This window comes from Periplaneta americana, chromosome 16, assembly GCF_040183065.1.
Source record: "Periplaneta americana isolate PAMFEO1 chromosome 16, P.americana_PAMFEO1_priV1, whole genome shotgun sequence".
Lineage (NCBI taxonomy): Eukaryota > Metazoa > Arthropoda > Insecta > Blattodea > Blattidae > Periplaneta > Periplaneta americana.
The window spans coordinates 50367307-50388438 of NC_091132.1; the positions used below are offsets into that span (position 1 = coordinate 50367307).

Below are 21132 nucleotides of genomic sequence, written 5' to 3' on the forward strand. Positions count from 1 at the left end.
GATCTCGCACAAATATAATTTTAATCAGTTACTTAAGGATTCTTTCAACTGCGAGTGTCTCTAAAACGCTCCAACAAAATTTGGGAGATGGACCCACACAAAATGACAAATTAGTCCCCACTACGTTCAATGCAAGTATTCCTGTTATACAGCTGTTATACATACATACATACATACATACATACATACATACATACATACATACATACATACATACATACATACATACATACATACATACATACATACATACATACATACATACATACATACATACATACATACATACATACATACATACATACATACATACATACATACACGGCTTTCATTTCAAAACTTCCCAGCCTAAATAACTAATTACTCGTATTTAAATTGAATTAAATTTAAACAAAAATCACGTCAATTTAGATAGGCTATTGAGGGAGAAGTCTGAAACTAGGCTTAATTGCATGTCAGATTTCACTCCCACCCCAGTCACCCCCAACTCTTTCATATTTAAGTATTCAATTGTTTACACACCTCATTCAATAATTGTTTTCGCATTCTTTGTTTTCTATCGTCGCCCGGCAACCTGGATTGTTGTTATTGTTGATTAGAGCTGAAAAGAATAAAGCTACAAAAACTTATTGAGCATTTCATGTAGTAGTTGTGTTTGTGTATTAAATTACTTTAAAATGGTGTACACCCTTCAAGATGGAACAGAAATCATCCTTATTGATTAAATTTAGGAAATTACACAAAATAAACTTTAGGAAATTACACAAAATAAGCTGTTTTCTTAATTTATAACAACAAAAATACAGGTTGCTAGGCGACGATAGAAAACAAAACATATGAAAACGAATGAGTGTATAAACAATTGAATGCTCTTTCATATTTAAGTATAAAAATATAGGGGTGCCATTTGAAATTTCAAAGTTTATAACAATCGCACTTGTCATTTGATAAAACTTTTGCAATTTTGCATAATGAATTGAAGCCACCGTTTTTTTCTATTAGGCCTACTGTGTGATGTAGAAATGAAATTGATAATATGAAATATTTTACATATGCGCCCTTGGTTTCGACTTTCAGCCAATGTAGAACGCAGTTTTTCCGCATACAAGGTTATACTATCCGACACTCGGCGGTCATTTTCATTTGAAACTTTGAAAATGAATGTTGTGTATTGCAGCAGGAACCGAAACTAAGGGAACAACAGGCGAGAAAAGTAAGGTACGAAATTGATGTGATAAATAAATTAATGTAACAGTTAAATATAGAGAAATCAAAATTGTACGCCATATACGCTTTCGGCTCTCTAAAACTGTAAAGCAAAACTCTAAATATATTTAAAAAAAAAAAAAACATCTTTTCAGACTTATGTTTTAGCACATTTGTGACAATTTAAATAAATATGATTTTTCAACCTCGCCAGCATTTTAGACCTTTCCGATATTAGCTCTTATTAGAACAATAATTGTATTGTCTTGATTTTATAACACGCAATAATCGTATACAAAACACGGAACGTGCTTGCTTAGGTGTGTCAAATTCGCTTCCGCTGCCTGTACTTTAAACACGTCGACTACATTCTGTCCGGGACGTCGTAGGTGAACAAATATACCGATATCACGGCCCTAATAATTACATACAAATCAGAACTGTGTACAACTGGGTTGCGTATAACTCAGGGTCAATCTCACGATCGTGAATTTCTTAAAGTAAAGGGGAGAGGATGGTATTTTTTTTTTTTTGTGAAAAGTGAGTAAACTAAAAAAAAATTCTTTAAAATACTCCGTGATATGTGTGGAATGCATAGCATAATATTTTGTGGGTATTTGTGCCCGTATCGGATGTTGAGTCGCCATTTTTAAACTTCCTGCGTTATGGATTTTTAAATCACTCGCCCACTTTTATTGTTGTTTCCGGTAAATTAAATTTAAAAAAAAGTCTTTAAAATACCCTTTGATATGTGTGGAATGCATTGCATAACAATTTGCGGTATTTTTCCCCTTATCGGATGTTTAGACGACATTTTTAAACTTCCTGCGCTATGGATTTTTAAATCACACGCCCGCTTTTATCGGTTTCCAGTAACTTCATTTTTTTTTTTGCTACATTGCCAGACAAAAATGGATACAATTTCTGAACTATTAAAGATACATGCATGAAATTTAGAACACACATTCTTTAGACTATTAGGAAATTTTCTCTATAACAGAATTTTGTTAATTGATTTTATTTTAAAAATACGTCCCTTTGTGTGCAAGAAAGGAAATCAGAAAATTGTTATTAAATTTTAATTGTTTATTTTACAAACGTAGGGACTAATATCAAAATTCTGTTACGGATAGTTTGTAGAACATGCTTTTGCAAATACATTGCAAAAAACTGTTTGAATCTATCTTTAAAAACGGTTTAGATATATCGGTTTTAGTACAATCCTGCTTTGGGTATGTTTTTTTTCAAATTTGGGTTCCCAAATAATTTTTTTTTTTCAAAATATTTTTATTTGGTTGAGTTTCCACAGCTATGAGCTCTCTACATACAAAAAATTAATATTTTACACCAAATAGGAAAAACGTTTTAAAAAATACCATCATCTCCCCTTAATGCTGCATTATTTGGCATGCTCTTATAGGCATCGCACATCTCTGAGGCATAGTCTGTACATTTCACGAACTGCGGAACTTCCTCTCGTCGTGCCTGCAACGAAAACCCAAAACGCTGCACGCGGCACGCATTTCTCTTCGGCAATGCATCACGGGTTCTCTCACGTCTCCGTGGAGACGGGAAGTGATACCTTCAGAACGTTAATCTCACGCGTACTTCCTCGATAAACGAGAGCACGGAAGAATCGCGCACTTAATCGTCAGGTAATTTGAATTCGTTTAATGTCAGATTCACATCACTCCAATCGTGACTACCCCCGGCACGTGTCAGGGCTCTCATACCTGCTCTGCGATAGGACTTTCTTCAGGTCTCACGAAATGGACACACGCTTCAGTATGTCGATTTCAAACGGACACACCAAAGATTTATAGTATGTAAAAACTGTTTCCGAACGCATAGCAAATAGATAATGTTTACCAACACTTTATCATGTATTCATAATTAACTTTCGCTAATTTTGAACCTCATTATTATCATGTCACTACCATGACTAATTCTTCTTCTTTTTCCTCTTCTTCTTCTTCTTCTTCTTCTTCTTCTTCTTCTTCTTCTAAAGTCAGGGTTAGGCTAAAGTCTCTTCCGATCTCATATCTGGGTCGTCTTATTGACCGGTATTCTCTTAGTTTGTAGTTCCTGATTTTTTTTTTTTGGATGCAATTTGATGCCATTAGTTCTAAATGAAGTACCCAGTTTTCTCGCAAATGTTTTATTTTTTCTTGTATAGATTGCATTCCTGTCCCGCGCCGTAACGTCGTGGTCTAAAGCATCCTGCCTAGGACTCTCGTTACGGAATGCGCGCTGGTTCGAGTCCTCATTGGGGAAGAAATTTTCTCATAAAATTTCGGCCGGTGCCCACACAGCATCGTGATGCACTTGAGGAGCTACGATAGGTAGCGAAATCCGGTTGCGAATGCCAGCTATAACGGCTGGGAGGATCATCGTGCTAACCACACGATACCTCCATTCTGGTTGGTTGATCGTCCACCTCTGCTTCGGCATGTGAGTGAGGCCAGCAGCCGGCTGGTCGGTCTAGGCCCTTCACGGACTGTAGCCCCACGGATTGTTATTAGATTGCATTTCTAAGTCATTCCAATGTCTTATTTTTTTAGTCGAGCTTCTCTTGTACAGTAACAGAACCAAAAAATGGCCCGACTCTTGAAGCCCTTTACAGAGCACGATTCAAACCTCAACGATTTAACAACGGATTTCAAACTAGTATTATTTGAATAGTTGCAGGAAGGTATTTCACAACTAATGCAAAAGCACGAAATTAATCTGAAAATAAGATCAAATTAATGTCTAAGAGACATTATTAAACAAACGTGATGCAGTAAGACAATCCTGATTATGACAATTCACTGCAAGCATTCCGATAGCTGTGTGCTAGCGTGCTTGCTCAGACTACAAAGTTCAGGGTTAAAGAAGTAAGACACTCTTTCAGCTTTCCCAATAACGGGACTACCTCATTAGACAAAGCATAACACACAGAGTGAAAACAAAAACAGACCACAAAAGAGAAATGTGGGGAACGAACAAGAAAGGCAAATTAAGTACAGGAAGGATAAGAGCATACATATAACAGGCCTAAACATAATAAACAAATGGATTAGATGTTCAAACAAAAGTTCTTCCTCTTTAGGAAACAAAGTACAGGTGGTATTTTAAAATGGCAAGCGATTCTCTGATAGCAGTAAGGGAAACAACACGAATGAAGTCGTTGTTCAGCTGGAACTTCTTGTAGAAAGTGACAAAGAGGCGAGGTATTGTGCCCCTAGCGCCAACCGTTAGCCCAACTACTTCAATGGAGATGAGGTGATGTTTCTCCAAATAGAATGGAACTGTGGGCTCATAAATTCTGCATTTTTCTGCATGGACTTCAGCGGGCTGTTGTTCCTGTGCCTCGAACCTGACTGTCGGGTCGATAATGCTGAGGAAAGAGTTTTTTAATTAATTATGCAGGTTAATTTTGTTTACCATCATTCTATATTACTGTACAATTCATAAATATGGATTTACTATTAAGAGTAGATCAATTTTCATCGTATCTTTTCAAATGCCTTTCGGGATATAGAAATCGACGTAAAATGAATTTCACTAACTGCCAAAGCGGTCTCGTGTGTACCACTGCTTTGGATCACTGAGCATGCGCAATGCGTTGAATCTGAAACTTTGAGAATTCAGACTGGCCATTTTTTTTCCTGTAACTCTACATCCCTTGACAGACATCAGAAAACGCATTTGACCAACTTGTATTTTGCTGAAATCACTACTTCTCATGGTCTATGTCGTACTGTCATACGGTAAGACAGGGAGCGCCATAACGGAATAAAATCTTAGTTGTATTTTCTTGTTTTTCCTTTTAACTTCCTTTGGATTCTACTACAAATTGTTTGGAATTTAGCAAAATTCTGATTTAGATCTTAAGCAGTTTCATAACTGACGTCACAAACAACATATTTACAATGTGATACTTGCTCAGTAATTTTGTTAGGTAGTTTTCTGAGTTGAAATTTTCATATTATGAACTTAGCTAGTTTTATTTAATTCATATATTTTTGTATTCTATCTTCTGTGTTAAAAGTTAAAACAGTATCACCTGCAAACAATACCAAGTTTAATGAATTTTATACAATATTAATTCCACTATGTACTTTAAGACTCCATTCTCGAAGAATGTCGTCTATCTAAATATGCAGTACATTAAATAAAATTGGAAAAGACTACATCATTTAACTTCTTGACTGAGTTTGATTCATTTGAAAATTTTCCCCTGTATTTCAATGACAATCTTGTTTTCTACATATAGACTTTGTATTACTTTAATTAAATGTTTTGTGTAACCGTTTGTGTACAAAGATAACTTAACTCGCTTTACCTTGTCAAACGCCTTCTCTAAATCTGCGAAATCAATGTGGGTTTTCAAGTTAAATTCAGACGTTTTTCTATTAGTTGTTTTGGTAGAAATACATTACCAATGCATGATCTGCCCTTTCTATAGCCGCTTTGTTCTCCTATAATTTTAGTTTAAGATAGAAACCATAAGTAATTAATTGTCATAATTTTTCGGTCGCACAAGTGTAGCACTTCACATCTTTCGCAAGGTAGATTCCAGCCAATCAGAAGCCCACTATACCAGCGTATGGAATAATAATTCATAACTTACAGCAATAAGAAAAACTGCCAGCCACAAAAGTTCCTTGTTCTCTAACATTGTCTCAATTTTCTAAATGTTATCCAGATAGTGCAAAGCTGTAAGTAGTACATATAAATAGATAATTTTTACCAAACATTTCTCGTTTATGAATAACTTTTGTTAATTTTATACCCCATTAAGACTTTACTATAACGCTCAATTAATTAATACTTCAAAATTTAAAGTATAAATATCCTAAATGTTATGTGGTGTCCATTGGTTTATGTTATTCACACAGTAAGCAACACTGGTACACAAATTTCTCTACACAACAAGTAGATTAAGTACCGATATAAAACTTGTTAAAATGTACAAAGATAATTAAGATTCGCTTGATGATATAGATCTGTAGTCTTTGTAGGAATAGTCAGTAATGTATATTGCATGATGAAGAGTCAAAAAGTGATATATATATATATATATATATATATATATATATATATATATATATATATATATATATATATTGTAATGTGAAATAACGTCCAGTTTTTATTTATTTTTTTTTTTTGGACGAAATAACACCGAAATTGACCAAACTTTTGTACCGAAATTTAAGATTTTTATTCGCAGTAAAATAGAGTATGTAGCTATGCAGTTTGTGTCTTTTACGAATGATACTTGTTCCCATCGGCAATTTAAACAATTTAAGTATGCCAGTAGGAGTATAATGAAGTAAACTTTTCACACTCGACGTTTTTGACGGAATGTTCCCACCAACTGAATATTCAGGAACTGAATTTGCAGTGGCATGCATTCAAAACGAGTACAAAGTGATTGTAACTTGCTTCTCCTGCAGTGTTCGTGTAAACGGATGCATATCCACCCTGGAGGCGAATTCCACAATTCTCACATTCACTGCCATAAAACATAGCAAGTTTGGTATACCGACGTGCCAACATATTAAACAAACACCTTACTTCTTTCTTCCGTCAAGATGATGACCGTTTGTATTCGTTTAACACGATGTGATATAGCAACTTTTTGCGCCTCTCTTGCCCTTTCATCTGTCTACGTAATTTCTATTAAGTGAATCAGATATCCACAAGAGAAATGCCTTGCTATAAAAACACTCAATAAGTTTTCACCTTGTTATACAAAATAAGACTATAAAGATTTATATTTTAAAAATTATAGGTGCAGAAAACTATACTCTGTATCGGAAATATAGATTTAAAGTACCTCTAAGTACTGTAACTATTAAGATGATGTATAAAACATAAAAATCTCGGATATATGTGTTTTCAGCATTATAACTTCAAATTTATTGATACAGAATACGTCTTTCCCCGCGCCGAGTATGTGGGCCCGTTCCGGAATCCGTGGTGAAAGAAAAAATTGCAGAATTTCAATTGCTTAAGCCTACTATAACATCACTATGAGTAAAGGTACGATTTTATTACGAACCGGAAAGAAATGTGTTAATATGCATAATAGAATATTAAATTAGGTATTTAAATGGTTTCTGATCATTAATAAGTAATTTTATGGTAGCGATAAAAGACGAAATCCTGGCTTATTCACGAAATCTACTTCATAATGTTCTGCCCAAGTGAAGGTCACTCACTGCAAACCCAGCATTCTCCAATCTTTGTTACTTTCCGCCTCCTTCTTAGTCTTCGCATATGATCCGTGTATCTTAAAGTTATCTTCTTCTGCCACGAACTTTTCTTACGTCCACCATTCCTTTCAGTGTATCCTTCAGTTGGCAGTTTCTTGTTAGCCAGTGACCCAGCCAATTTCTTTTTCTCTTTACCTGAGTGAAACCTGTTTCCTGATAAACGCTTTGTAAAATCACAGCCTTGATTCTTTAGAGTATTCATTATCATTCTCTTACTATACCTGTTTCTCGTTACTGAATAGGCGTAACGATCGGTGTGCAGTAGGAATATATGAGGAGCTTGGTATCAAAACATTTTTCTGAACTCTGCTGTCTTATTACCTTGCAGGTATGATAGTTTATAGTGCATGTTCGATAATATTATGTGAGAAAAGTTTTTCTCTAGGTAATCTTACTTTTTGGCTCAATATGAATTGCAGTAATATCAATTATTTTAATCAATAGACTATGCTAGCAACAATCGTCTGTTCTTTCGCTTCCATTGCACTTAATCTAAAATGTTCATTATCATCAAATTCTGTTTTAAATTGGAAATTTATTTCTATAAACTCTATGATTTTCATTATCATTATCATCATTTTCATTCATAATAGACCACATATTTCATAAATGATATATTCATATAACATTATTAAAATTGTTTAAACATACTCTTGTACTAACAATATTAGTTTTCTTTCAATGGTGGAGACAAATGTACAATTGTGTATAATACATACATACAATAAATGCGAGAGATAACAAAGTTTATACTCTGCATTCTTGTAAACGTTTTCAGCTCATTCGTTCAATGAAATGTTTTGGATTAATTAATGTATTTTATGTGCGTAGTTACCTCAACGATACACTCAAACGTTCTTCTGGTGATATCGTTTGACGAAAATTGTTAGGCCTATGTCTCGTCAATTTTGACTTAATATTGTCCAGAACATAATCAAATGTTTATTTGTTCATGAGAAAGTGTGAAGAATTGAATGGGATCATCCTTCAAGTCATCTAACAAATGGTGGATCTCACAAAAATTCTTTTTCGGATGTATATGGTTCACACATTCACTCCTCCTTCGACGCCTTCATCATTGTCGCATCAAAAGATTATTTTCCATGGGCTATAGCTGATTGTTCATGTTGTTATACGTATAAAAGAAACACAAATATTTTACAGAATGCAATAAACTAGGTTCACAACAAAACCCAACAATTACAGTAGTCGCAAATCACGTTTGATGAAGTCGGTCTCAAAATGATAACTGAGGTCGTACGGCTAAGTTTCCAATGTGAGAACTGAAGTCGTGCATAGTCGCTTCTAATGTGCGAGCAGCCTGACGGAAAGTAGGTCGTACGTCCACGCATTCAAAGGAAAACAAACCTCTTAGTCTTATAGAGCTCGACAACTGTAGATACAGTAATTTCTATAGGGTCTATCATAGGCACTTTCTAGCAAAAATGGATTAGAACTGAATGTGCGCTAAATTAGTTGGTAATGTGGCGCTATTAGCCCGTGATTGAAATTATGTAACGTATTTTAAGTGACGCAACTTTTGTCTAGTGCAGCGGTGACCAAAACTCGAGCTGCAGTGATTACATGCGACAGACAGCCTATGAAGTAAGGAGACGGAGGAAAGGTACTTGGCATGAAAACTACAACCAGTGGTGGTTCCTGTACTAACATCTTGATCAATCCCGCGGACAAAAATCTCAAGCTTTGCTGTATCAGTAATGTCACTGCTGTCATCAAGAGCCAGTGAATAATAGACGATTTTTCTTACTTCTTTTTTTAATCTTCCTCTTGAACAGCGATGTCAGACAGGGACTAAACGGAGCGGAGCGCTCCACTGGACTGGTTGGGTGCTCCGGTGTTTCCACAGACATAAGCAAGTTCACGCTCCCATCTAGCTCCACAACCGGTATTGGAGCTTACAACTCTGACACTACTGCTCTTGAATATAATCAGGAATTTTCTAAATTCGTCTCTCGATACTTGATCGAGAAATTCGTAGTTTTTCAAAATTAAAAACTTCTTATGGACAAGTTATTTAAGCTATTTTGATCATTACTCTTTTGAGAAATTCTGTTCTATTAAAAGGCTTTAGAGCACGAGATATTTCAAACCCCATTACATAGCTGACGTCCGTACATTTATTTATCTCATCTTTCTCTTCCTGGTTATGATTTAAGACGTGTCAATTCCTGGCGTTTAACAGTTCGTTGGCACATAATATTTAACCAGTTTTTCTACAATATTATTATTAAATGAATAACTAATAAACAATTACCCTCGTCTAGAGATTAAGAAGATTGAAATTGAGATAAAACCTAATAATTTTATCCTTCTAGGGAGAAGATCTAAAATAATAATAATAATAATAATAATAATAATAATAATAATAATAATAATAATAATAATAATAATAATAATAATAATACATTATTCAGCGTGGCAATTAATGTTTCTATATACTTCTAATTGAACTGTTGAGCAAAGTAAACATATTGTATTTTGTCCGACAGAACAACAAAGAAGTGCTCTTTCTCATTCTTTACGAAACCACCTCTTACTGCTTGTAGAAACAGAGTTTGTAGAGCGACTTGATACCGCCACTGCTTGCCTTCAGTACTTGAATGAAACACACAGCAATGTACAGGAAACTCCTCGTACCCGTTTGGATGTCTGTGATTACACGATGTAATCACGACACCCGCTGGTCTAGTGCTACTCTGGTCTAATATCGCAGTATCTGCTTCGGATAGAAGCAGTTCACAGCCTTGCTGAGCTCTGCTGGGCCTTCGTAATAAAGGAGAAACAAAGAAAGACAAAATTTGTCACAGACGAAACGGACCTGATATCGTAAACCGTGTAACATATAATGATATTTACATTATAGGAAGGGCTGCTATGTTCCAAGAGTATTACAGTTCTGCGACGACGAAGCGAGTAATGTTAACATGGGTATAACAAGGAAGCGTGCTTCTTTTATTACAAAAAAAAGTTTCAAAAATCTATCTCATTTATAAGGCAAGTAACCGGTTTCAGGTGCCAGAGGACATTAGGTCCCTATAAGGCGAGAGAGTTACCATGGAAATGTGTAAGTACTGATACTTTCGAAATGAAATGCGATTTAGAACTGTTTGCAGTCTCCTTTTGCGTATCTCTTCCTTAATTATGCACTTGCAGATATGTTCTTTCCGTTTTCGGAGAACATATCACCCAGCTGCTCTGTCAAGCTGGGATATACTATAATACAGTATATTGAATGCGAATCCGACTCTACAACCTTGCCATTGGGGACTACGGACGACAACAAAAAAAGGAGCAGATGGACTCAAGTAGAGCGGTTGTGGTCGGCTTCACTGGATGAGGTGTACCACAGCGTCAAACGGGTTTCAGTACCAAAATAAACATTTGGCCTTAAGCGGAGCATTACACGATGAAGGACAAACTGGGATCGGAGAAACTTGATACGGTGCAGTTCAAAGTACCGACAGCTTTCAACTGAACAGGCCGGGGTTCGTGAATCAGAATATTGTACGAGATTTATGGTGGAAATGAAGGCTGGAAGTTCAAGTTTCCTGCGAGCGTCTGTTTCTTCTGACATTCCTCCTACACCATCCTTCCGTCTTACTGTAATACTCATTAGAATTTGTATAACGTACAGCTACAGCTATCGGCCTGTACGTCTTCGTGTGAGTAAAAGAACAGGATGTTCATAAGAAGGGCCAGATTATTTTGGTGAAAATTTTTCAAACGTTTCCTATGAATACCTATATGCGCAACGTTTGTTGAGAGTAAATTTGTCTGAGAAACACAGAACCTCGAGTGGTATTTTATTATTAGCATGAATAAAATGAAAAAAAAATAAATAAATAAATAAATAAAATCATAAAATACGCTAATAAAATATAAATATTAATTACTCACCAATCATGTAGTTCAGAGCTTAGAATTTCCAAACAGATGTCACTGTTGTGTTACGTTGTCCACCTTATCAGTGTTGTTACCTGAAACAAAATATATTAACAATAGAATAAACGAACTTTATGTAATCCTAGCATTAAAACACGAATGTTATGACAATATAAATCGTGCACAATTGGCCTAATTCTAGCACTGGTGCCAGAAAAGGTAATCTAGTAAATAGTATTCCATAACGTCATCATCGCCTTCACAACATAATTTTATACAACGTACCTGTAAAAAAAAGTTTCGAAACAACAACAAAAAAAAACATTGTCTTAAAAATGGTTACTTAGCAACCATGCAATATATTAGGCTACGTCATATCCAATATTCATGTCTCTACTACGTCGTAACATTATTTTGTAAATTTATAATATATATTTTTTTCACATATTTTAATGCTAGAATAGCATAAAACGTTGTATGTAACACGTGTATAATTTTCCTTATAAACACACTTATTCACTTGTGCCATAATTACCAAGATTGTACACTAGTTACATAAATTACTGTTATAAGCAAAACATGAACTATAAATTGTTGAATCCGTCACAGTGATATATGCCGTTCTTTATAGTTCCATCTCGTATTCTAGCCCTATAATATTTCATCCGCTTACACTACACAACACTCATTATTACTCAGTAATATATTTCATATTTATATATATTTATCAGTTAATGTAATTATAACACACAAAATAACACACAGTAAATGTTATATAGGCATCATATTCAATAATTATTGATTTAAGAATCTATTATGATTCAGAAAATAATTTAGTTCGCAAAGATGACGGTAAGATTCTTCATTATTTTGTAAATTTATAATATATATTTTTTTCACATATTTTAATGCTAGAATAGCATAAAACGTTGTATGTAACACGTGTATAATTTTCCTTATAAACACACTTATTCACTTGTGCCATAATTACCAAGATTGTACACTAGTTACATAAATTACTGTTATAAGCAAAACATGAACTATAAATTGTTGAATCCGTCACAGTGATATATGCCGTTCTTTATAGTTCCATCTCGTATTCTAGCCCTATAATATTTCATCCGCTTACACTACACAACACTCATTATTACTCAGTAATATATTTCATATTTATATATATTTATCAGTTAATGTAATTATAACACACAAAATAACACACAGTAAATGTTATATAGGCATCATATTCAATAATTATTGATTTAAGAATCTATTATGATTCAGAAAATAATTTAGTTCGCAAAGATGACGGTAAGATTCTTGCACAAGAGCCCACAGAAAAAAGAAAGTTAACAGAACAACGGTTCCGCGAAAGGGCCTTTCCGTAAATACGTCTACGTCTACTAAACTTAGTTTCGTGGCATAATTTAAAGAACGTATTACCCCTGGATCGCTAACAAAAATATTGTACTGTAATGTTATAGGCTATTCATCCCGATTTCTCTAGCGTAATTCTAATGTAATACGTTGGTAGTCCGTTACAACATAGCTCGAGAGAACGACATGGAAATACTATATTACCACAATCTAGTATGTACAGTCACGAAGCTTGAGTTGTGAGGGTGCTAGGAACAATAGACTGTGCCGGTATTATTTCGCATTGTATGTAATGAGGCGACAGTAGCGATCCTAGTGGTTAGCAACTATCTATGGATGCATATTTACTACGTATTGAGTTTCGTGACTGTATATACTAGACTGTGACATTACTATGCTGAAGCAGTCGTTTGTTATTCTGTTGTGTATTGTTATGTGCTGGACGCAAGGTCACTGGTAATGACATTCACGCTCAGTCGAAATGTAAACAAATAATTAGATTACTACCATTCTTAAGAACATGGTATTTTACAAATTAAAATTATAAGAAATTATTAAATGTCACTAGAGATTTTGTTCAGTAGATCGATGTTTAGGCCTACTGTCTATATAGTTTTGGTAGTTTATATCGTTTACATCATGTAAATTTAAAGTTAGTTGTTAATGGACGAACCGTATAGGAAGCAGGTCGCTGCTGTTTCGCTGTAAGAAAAATCCTAATGTAAACAACAGCACGTGACTGAAGTGAGGCTTCATTGGCCCCTGTTTGGCGTCATAGAGTCTCAGTACGTGTTCCCGCCTACTGTTGTACATTCTGTTTCATGTTGAACATTTCCCGTTACTCATCAAGTAAGCCTAACCTCACTACTATGCATTAGTTTTCTTAGGAAGCATTTATTTTATAATTACTGTAATTAAATTATTTTAAAGTCTTATGTCTTCACAAAGGACAGTTGAGGATGCAGAAGCCATAATTCAGTACCACGTGTTTACGTGAACAACTACGAGCTCAAGTGACGCCACCTTGTTACAAGAACAGACTACCTCGGTATTACTGTTGGTATTCATCCGCGTTCATAGTACATAACAAAATATAAAAGTAGCTTTTCTCTTACATAGCGTTTTACACATGATTGAAGTTAAATGTTTCATCGTGTTTAACAACTAGAATTTAATTTTTTTATTTTCAAATAATACAAGATTATGGTTTCCAAATACGAACTATATTTTCCTGCGCCATGTAAGTGTTTCGACTGGGAGCCAATCACGGATATGACAGCAACGTGCTTATGTTTACATTAGGATTTTTCTTACAGCGAAAACAGTATAGATTTGTTGTCATCAGTTTGTGGTTAAATTATAGACCTACCAACTTTCATGCAAAATGCGCGAGTCAACTGAAATTACCTCACTATTTTCGATCATCCGCATTCATACGATAATGTCCGGGATTTAGAGGTGGTCGCGAAAATTTCGTGCTGAATGTTATGTTTTCGTCCCAATGTTATTATTATTATTATTATTATTATTATTATTATTATTATTATTATTATTATTATTATTGGAAAGAATATGTCCTACTAAATCCCCATCTCCCGCAATTTCATCCTTCTTAGGTTGACAGTCCTGACGTTAATGAGCTCGGAGATTGTCATGAATAACTTAAGACATTTAATTCAGTATTTTGTCGCTATGGCTGAACGCTTGATATCAGTATACATTTAAGAGTGACGCTTTTTAAGAAATTAAGTTCAGAATACAGTATGGAGCAACGGTTAGCATACCTGACCGTGAAACGAGCGGGCCTGGCTTCAAAATCCTGGTTGAGACAAGTTACTTGATTGAGATTTTTTCCCGGGATTTTCATCAACCCATTAAGAGCAAATGATGGGCAACTTTTGAAGCTGGACCCTGGACTCGTTTCACCGGCATTATCACCTTCATCTCATCCAGACGCTACATAACCTTCGCAGTTGATAAACCGTTGTAAAATAAACCAATACACAAGTCAGAATTATTGTTCTTTTGCTGCCGGTTCCACCTTCTGCCGGGAGAAAATGTTTGAATTCAACAATGATTACCAATACTCAGGGTGCGAATTAACTGGGGAAATGGGGAGAATTTCCCTCCTGTTGGAACGTTACCGCCTCTCATAAATTCATATTAATATCCATTCCAGGGATAACTTCTATCCCCCCTCACAAAAATAATTGTTTTAATACGAGTATACTTTATAATAGTACATTATACAACGAGCCTATAATGATAGTAATTAAGACGCAAGTATGGATGTTTATGAAACGAGCGCAAGCGAGTTTCATAATATTCATACGAGCGTCTTAATTACCATTATAGGCAAGTTTCATACGACTTTTTATGCTCGACCATATTTGTAACTCGAAATTATTCAGATGTATACATTTTATTTGTATCTGACAAGATCGGAAGTGATCTTGTTCTAGGTCGTGAATTGTGAGATGTGCGCAGACGCGAAAGTATCGATTTTTTCCGAGGAAAAATAATGTCATTGACCTTGATGTAATCCCGTTAAACTTGATATAACCTTGATTATTGAATTCGACATTGAAAAACGAGATGACAAATTGAATTTCTTTGAATATTATTTACAATTAACGCTAATTATTATAGTAACAGAACATAACCTTCTGCGACAGTATTGGATTTCCAGCCTCCGTGACTTTTCGCTAATTCTCTTTCGAGTGCATATCCGAGAATAATCGATACTTGCGGTTTTATAACGTTACAAAGCTGACTTGTCATTGGCTGAACACCTGTACTTTAATGAGTAGGTGTACTTTAATGACATGCATTAAAGGACTGCTACCAGGTGTATAATTACTATATTTCGGCATGGTCGAGCATAAAGTACAGTATAAAATAAATAAAGAAAATAATATTATGTATTATCATCACCGGCAAGCTGACAACAATCAATAACTTAGGAATTACACATTTTATCTTAAGCCTGCTCATGGATATAATGATTATTATTATTATAATCAAGATGCAAGACAAGCAAAGTGCGACCAAGCGTTGAGCCATACCAAATGAGGATATAATAGTTTTCTGCATGGTATTCTCTATTTAGGATTCTATCCCCCCTCATTAGAAATCTTAATTCGCACCCTGCCAATACTACTACTACCATTACTACAGGTACTATTATTTCCACTACTACAAGTACTACTATTGCCACTACTACAAGTACTACTACTACTACCACTACAACAGGTACTACTACTATCACTACTACAGGTACTACTACTACCACTACTACAGGTACTACTACTACCACTATTACAAGTACTACTACCACTACTACAATTACTGCTATTGCCACTACTACAAGTACTACTACTACCACTACTACAAGTACTACTATTGCCACTACTACAAGTACTACTATTGCCACTACTACAAGTACTACTATTGCCACTACTACAAGTACTACTACTACCACTACTACAAGTACTACTATTGCCACTACTACAAGTACTACTATTGCCACTACTACAAGTACTACTATTGCCACTACTACAAGTACTACTACTACCACTACTACAAGTACTACTATTGCCACTACTACAAGTACTACTATTGCCACTACTACAAGTACTACTATTGCCACTACTACAAGTACTACTACTACCACTACTACAAGTACTACTATTGCCACTACTACAAGTACTACTATTGCCACTACTACAGGTACTACTATTACCACTAATACAGGTACTACTACTACCACTAATACAAGTACTACTACTACCACTACTACAAGTACTACTATTGTCACTACTACAGGTACTACTATTACCACTACTACAAGTACTACTATTACCACTACTACAGGTACTACTACTGCCACTACTACAAGTACTACTATTGCCACTACTACAGGTACTACTATTACCACTACTACAGGTACTACTACTGCCACTACTACAAGTACTACTATTGCCACTACTACAAGTACTACTATTGCCACTACTACAAGTACTACTACTACCACTACTACAAGTACTACTATTGCCACTACTACAAGTAGGGTTACTACTAGCCTACGAAGAAAAACCCAGCACAAATAACTGGGCTAAATTAAAGAGCGAGTTTCCTTTCCGAACACCAGCGCAAAAACTATACAACATACGTGAATATAGATAACCATAGAACTCTATTCGTCACAGTACCTGTGTTATGACAAGAGTTACGAATATCTATTGACAACAGGTGTTCGCACCTCAATCAAGCGGACATGATTATAAATGAAGTGCATGAGGACTCCTGTGACATTTCACTTAATCTAGATTGCTATCTGCCGTCTGCGTTATGTTTAAACCGTCTTACGTTGGCAAGCCTGTCAAGATTTATCTCTGACGTTCATGATCGGTGACTAGCTTTGTTTCGGGCTTTCAGACGTCTGTCACTTCGTTGATGGATTGTCCCCAACATTTTTAAACGAACAAAAGCTCAAGGTAGCCGAAAGATTAACAGTGGAGCACCTGGCATTGCTTAGTCTGTATTAATTGGGCTGCGATTTGAATCCTGAGGCGTGCACTCCGACTGCTTTTACGTTACCATTATACAAAGTGAAGACGTAATTTTTGTGATGCTGAGAAGAATAAAGTTCGAATTTTCTTCGAGATATCCGAGGAAATACATGTTTTTGGCATCCCTAATGAGCAACTGGTTTTCGGCATGTCCCCTGTCTATATATTTACAAGATTGGACGGATTTTGTTCATCTTCGGTATTTACTAATCAATTTATATGTGGATAACGCACATTTTATTATGTAAGCCTATACTGATAGAATGATTTACTTTTATGTGGCACATACAATATAGTCTATATGTTTTTATGAAATATACTTGTCTTCAGACTTCTGTGTAAATTCCTCTAAGCGATTAGTCAAGTGATTTTTTTTCCTTTGTCTGTGAATTAAATATGTATGGACGATTGTGTAACATTGTTCCGTGTGTAACAATGCTAATGTTACAATACACTATGTAACTCATGGTCTCCAAAATGTTACCCACACTGTATTTTTAGTAGCAGGTGTTATCTTTTGTGAGTTGGAGACGAAGGGGGTTTAACCCTTACGATGCAAGGACGAAGGGGGTTTAACCCTTACGATGCAAGGTGTATTTATAAATTTAAATGAAATGTTTAATTACTATATGCATTCCACATATGGCTTTTGGTTTTTTACACTTGCATATAGCCTAAATAGGCTATAATGGTTGAACATTAAACTGAAAACCATTAACAACACATTTTCTCTGCTACCTGATCTATTCACATAAGGGTATATGTACGTGAACGACCACAAATATTATCAGAAAATGCAGGCTCTAAATTTCTAAAATTTTATAATAAAATAAACTCACAATTGGAAAAAAATTACAACGTACCACAACAAGATTTATTAGAACTTAAATATTTGATAAAAGTATAAACAAGGTTACTAATAATAGTTTTCAAACTATTTTTATCAAAGTATAAAAAAAAATCTGCAGTTACATTATTTGGTAACCCTAACATTGGTATGGTCTCTCTGACATCTTTAATATTTTTCCTGCATGTAATAAACACTTATTTCTGAAACGTAGACTACTCTCAGACATGTAGAGCTGTTTATTTTACAGTAATACAATTAATATTTTATTTGTCCTATATAAAATATATAAAAATTTATGTAATGTTTTGTGACATATTTTTCTATTTTGAAAGAAATGGGCATTATTGTAGTCTGTCTTTTGCATAAATACACGTTAAATCAGTGTACAAAATTTCAGAATTCTATCTCCAATGGTTGTGGAGTTATGAAATAATATGTGTGAAAATTTTCAAATGTTGGAAAATTTAATTTAAAGTAAAAAGTGAATTCTAAAAAACATTATTAGTAACCTTTTTATACTTTTACCAGATGTTTAAGTTATAATAAGTCTTGTTGTGATACCCTGTAATTTTTATCCAATTGTGAGTTCATTTCCTTATAAAATTTAAAAAATTAGGGGTGCTATTCATAGACATTTCGCTAGCCCGCGCTACGAGCGTGCTAAACTAGCCCCGGCTATCGACTGATTACTTGAACAGGATTCATATCATATCATATCGCTAACACTGGTTTATGAATACGAAAAACGTTAGTTCGCTGATCATCCACCGGAAGCCCGCGCTAAGAATGTCTATGAATACGGCCCTTAAAGCCTGCATTTTCTGATAATATTTGTGGTCGTTCACGTACATATACCCATAAACGACCTGTGTCTTTAATATTCAAACATAACAGGATCGCCAACATTTAATCATTGACCAGCTGAGTAAATATTACTAATATGACTATTTTGTCTCAGACTGAAATTGTAAATCAGCCATAAAAGTTCAATATCAATATTAATGTTACAAAACTGAAAAATTATGTAAGTAATGGGTATTCGTATCTGTTTAAATTGTCAGATTGGCAACACTTAAAACCAGTTTCTTCCCATCATTAACACAGCCGCTCCTCGAATCACAGTTGTGAGATGGAAGACGGACGCAATTCAATAATACCTCTCTATTGCAATCTATTGGAGTAGAAGCATTAGATTGTGGTGGTTGGTAGAAACGCCACCAAAGAATGCATACAGTCATTTTACGGATAAACGCCGTAATTCGAATTACGCCCTTCTTCCAGCTAACCCAGCTGTGACCAAACTGGGTATCGTGATTACATCGTGTAATCAAAGACATTCATACTAGTACGGGGAATTTCCTGTACATTGCTCTCTGTCTCGCTCACGTACTGATGGTAAGCAGTGTCGGTACCATGTCGCTCTGCAAACCCTCTGTCTCTACGAGCAGAAACAGAAGGTTTCGTACAGAATGGGAAGAGGAATTTATTCGCTGTTCTGTCGGAGAAAATGTAATATGTTGCTTTGCTCAACGGTTCAATTAGTAGTCATATATAGAAGCGACATTACAGGGCATTACGCTGAATACACAGGCATAACAGGTATTATTATTATTATTATTATTATTATTATTTATTAGCAAGTGTTACCATAATTCTTATATACGTGCCTCAATACATATACCTATAGATCTACATCTTCCCTTCAATGATAAAATAATTAATACGCCATTTGCCATTTTAATTAATTTTTTTTTAGTCTTTTGATGACTATCAGTTATTTTCTAGTTATTGATTTAATAATAATACTAATAATAATAATAATGATAATAATAATAATAATAACAATAATAATAATAATAATAATACTGATAGGTTTATCAGTAGTATTAATAATAATAATAATAATAATAATAATAACAATAATAATAATACAGTAATATTATAGAGAAACTGATTGAATATTACGTGCTAGTGTAGTAATGAAGTGAGTATTAAACTCCAAGAACTGAAATCAGCCTTCAATCATCGTCATGAAGAGAAAAATGACATAAATAAAATGTAAGGCGATCTAGTGGCGAACGAAATAGCTCGTTCTCTTAAGCCTTTCAACGAAGGAGAGTTTTATAAAAGCGTAATGATCAAGGTGGCTGAAATAATTTGTCCAGTGAAAGTTGTTAATTAATTTTGAAAAACTGAGCATTTCTCGACTAAATATCCAGAAGAGAATTCAGGAAATTTCTGATTGTGTTCATCGAGGAATATTAAAAAAAAAAAAAAAGCAAGAAAATTTGTATATATTTTTTTTTGGTTGTTGATGACAGTAGTGACATTACTCATACAGCAAAGCCTGCTATTTTTATTCGCGGGGTTGATGAAGAAATCAATGTTAGTGCACGAACCACCACTGGTTGTAGTTTTCATGCCATGTACCTCTCCCCAGTCTCCTTACTTCTTAGACTGTCTCTCGCGTGTAATCACTGCGTTCGAGTTTTGGTCACCACTGAGCTAACTCTTCAATTTCTCCTGTTTCATCATCTCAGCAGTTGACAAGTGACGAAATAGGCCTAGCTATATATTTACACGACTGTTTGCTAGAATGTAATAAACAAGAAACCCATTTCTTGCTGAATCATTCTGTAAGAGCGACATATGCCTTCGGGAGAAGCTCTAGGCTATAAAAGAGATTACCAAGTAATTACAGCTGCTTCGAAGACCACCATGATTGACCCTAGAGCCAACAGCTTTAAAAAGGCGTTTAAATTGTCCGCTATTCGCATGAAATATTAATTACGGAAATGATCACGGCGTATTAAAACGCATGGCGGAAGTTTTTATGTACTGGTAGCAGTTAATAGCAAAGATATCTTTGTATCCAAGATGCGTGCTGGCTCCATTTCTACAAAAACAGGCGAACATTTGCCTCTAAGTGAATCTAGCAAACTTGAGGACTTGGACTTAATCC

General features: G+C 34.8%; 1 protein-coding gene and 1 long non-coding RNA gene across 2 annotated transcripts in view; one reads left to right on the top strand and one right to left on the bottom strand.

Annotated features, from left to right (window-relative positions):
* LOC138716237 (uncharacterized) overlaps nt 1-11470 on the bottom strand; it is a 610264-nt gene extending 598794 nt beyond the window's left edge. Inside the window, exon 1 of the long non-coding RNA XR_011336607.1 lies at nt 11391-11470. This is a non-coding gene — a long non-coding RNA (uncharacterized lncRNA). The remainder of the gene's footprint in view (nt 1-11390) is intronic.
* The window catches only part of LOC138716235 (uncharacterized), a 127748-nt gene that overhangs the window by 18865 nt on the left and 87751 nt on the right, over nt 1-21132 (top strand). The window lies entirely within an intron of this gene.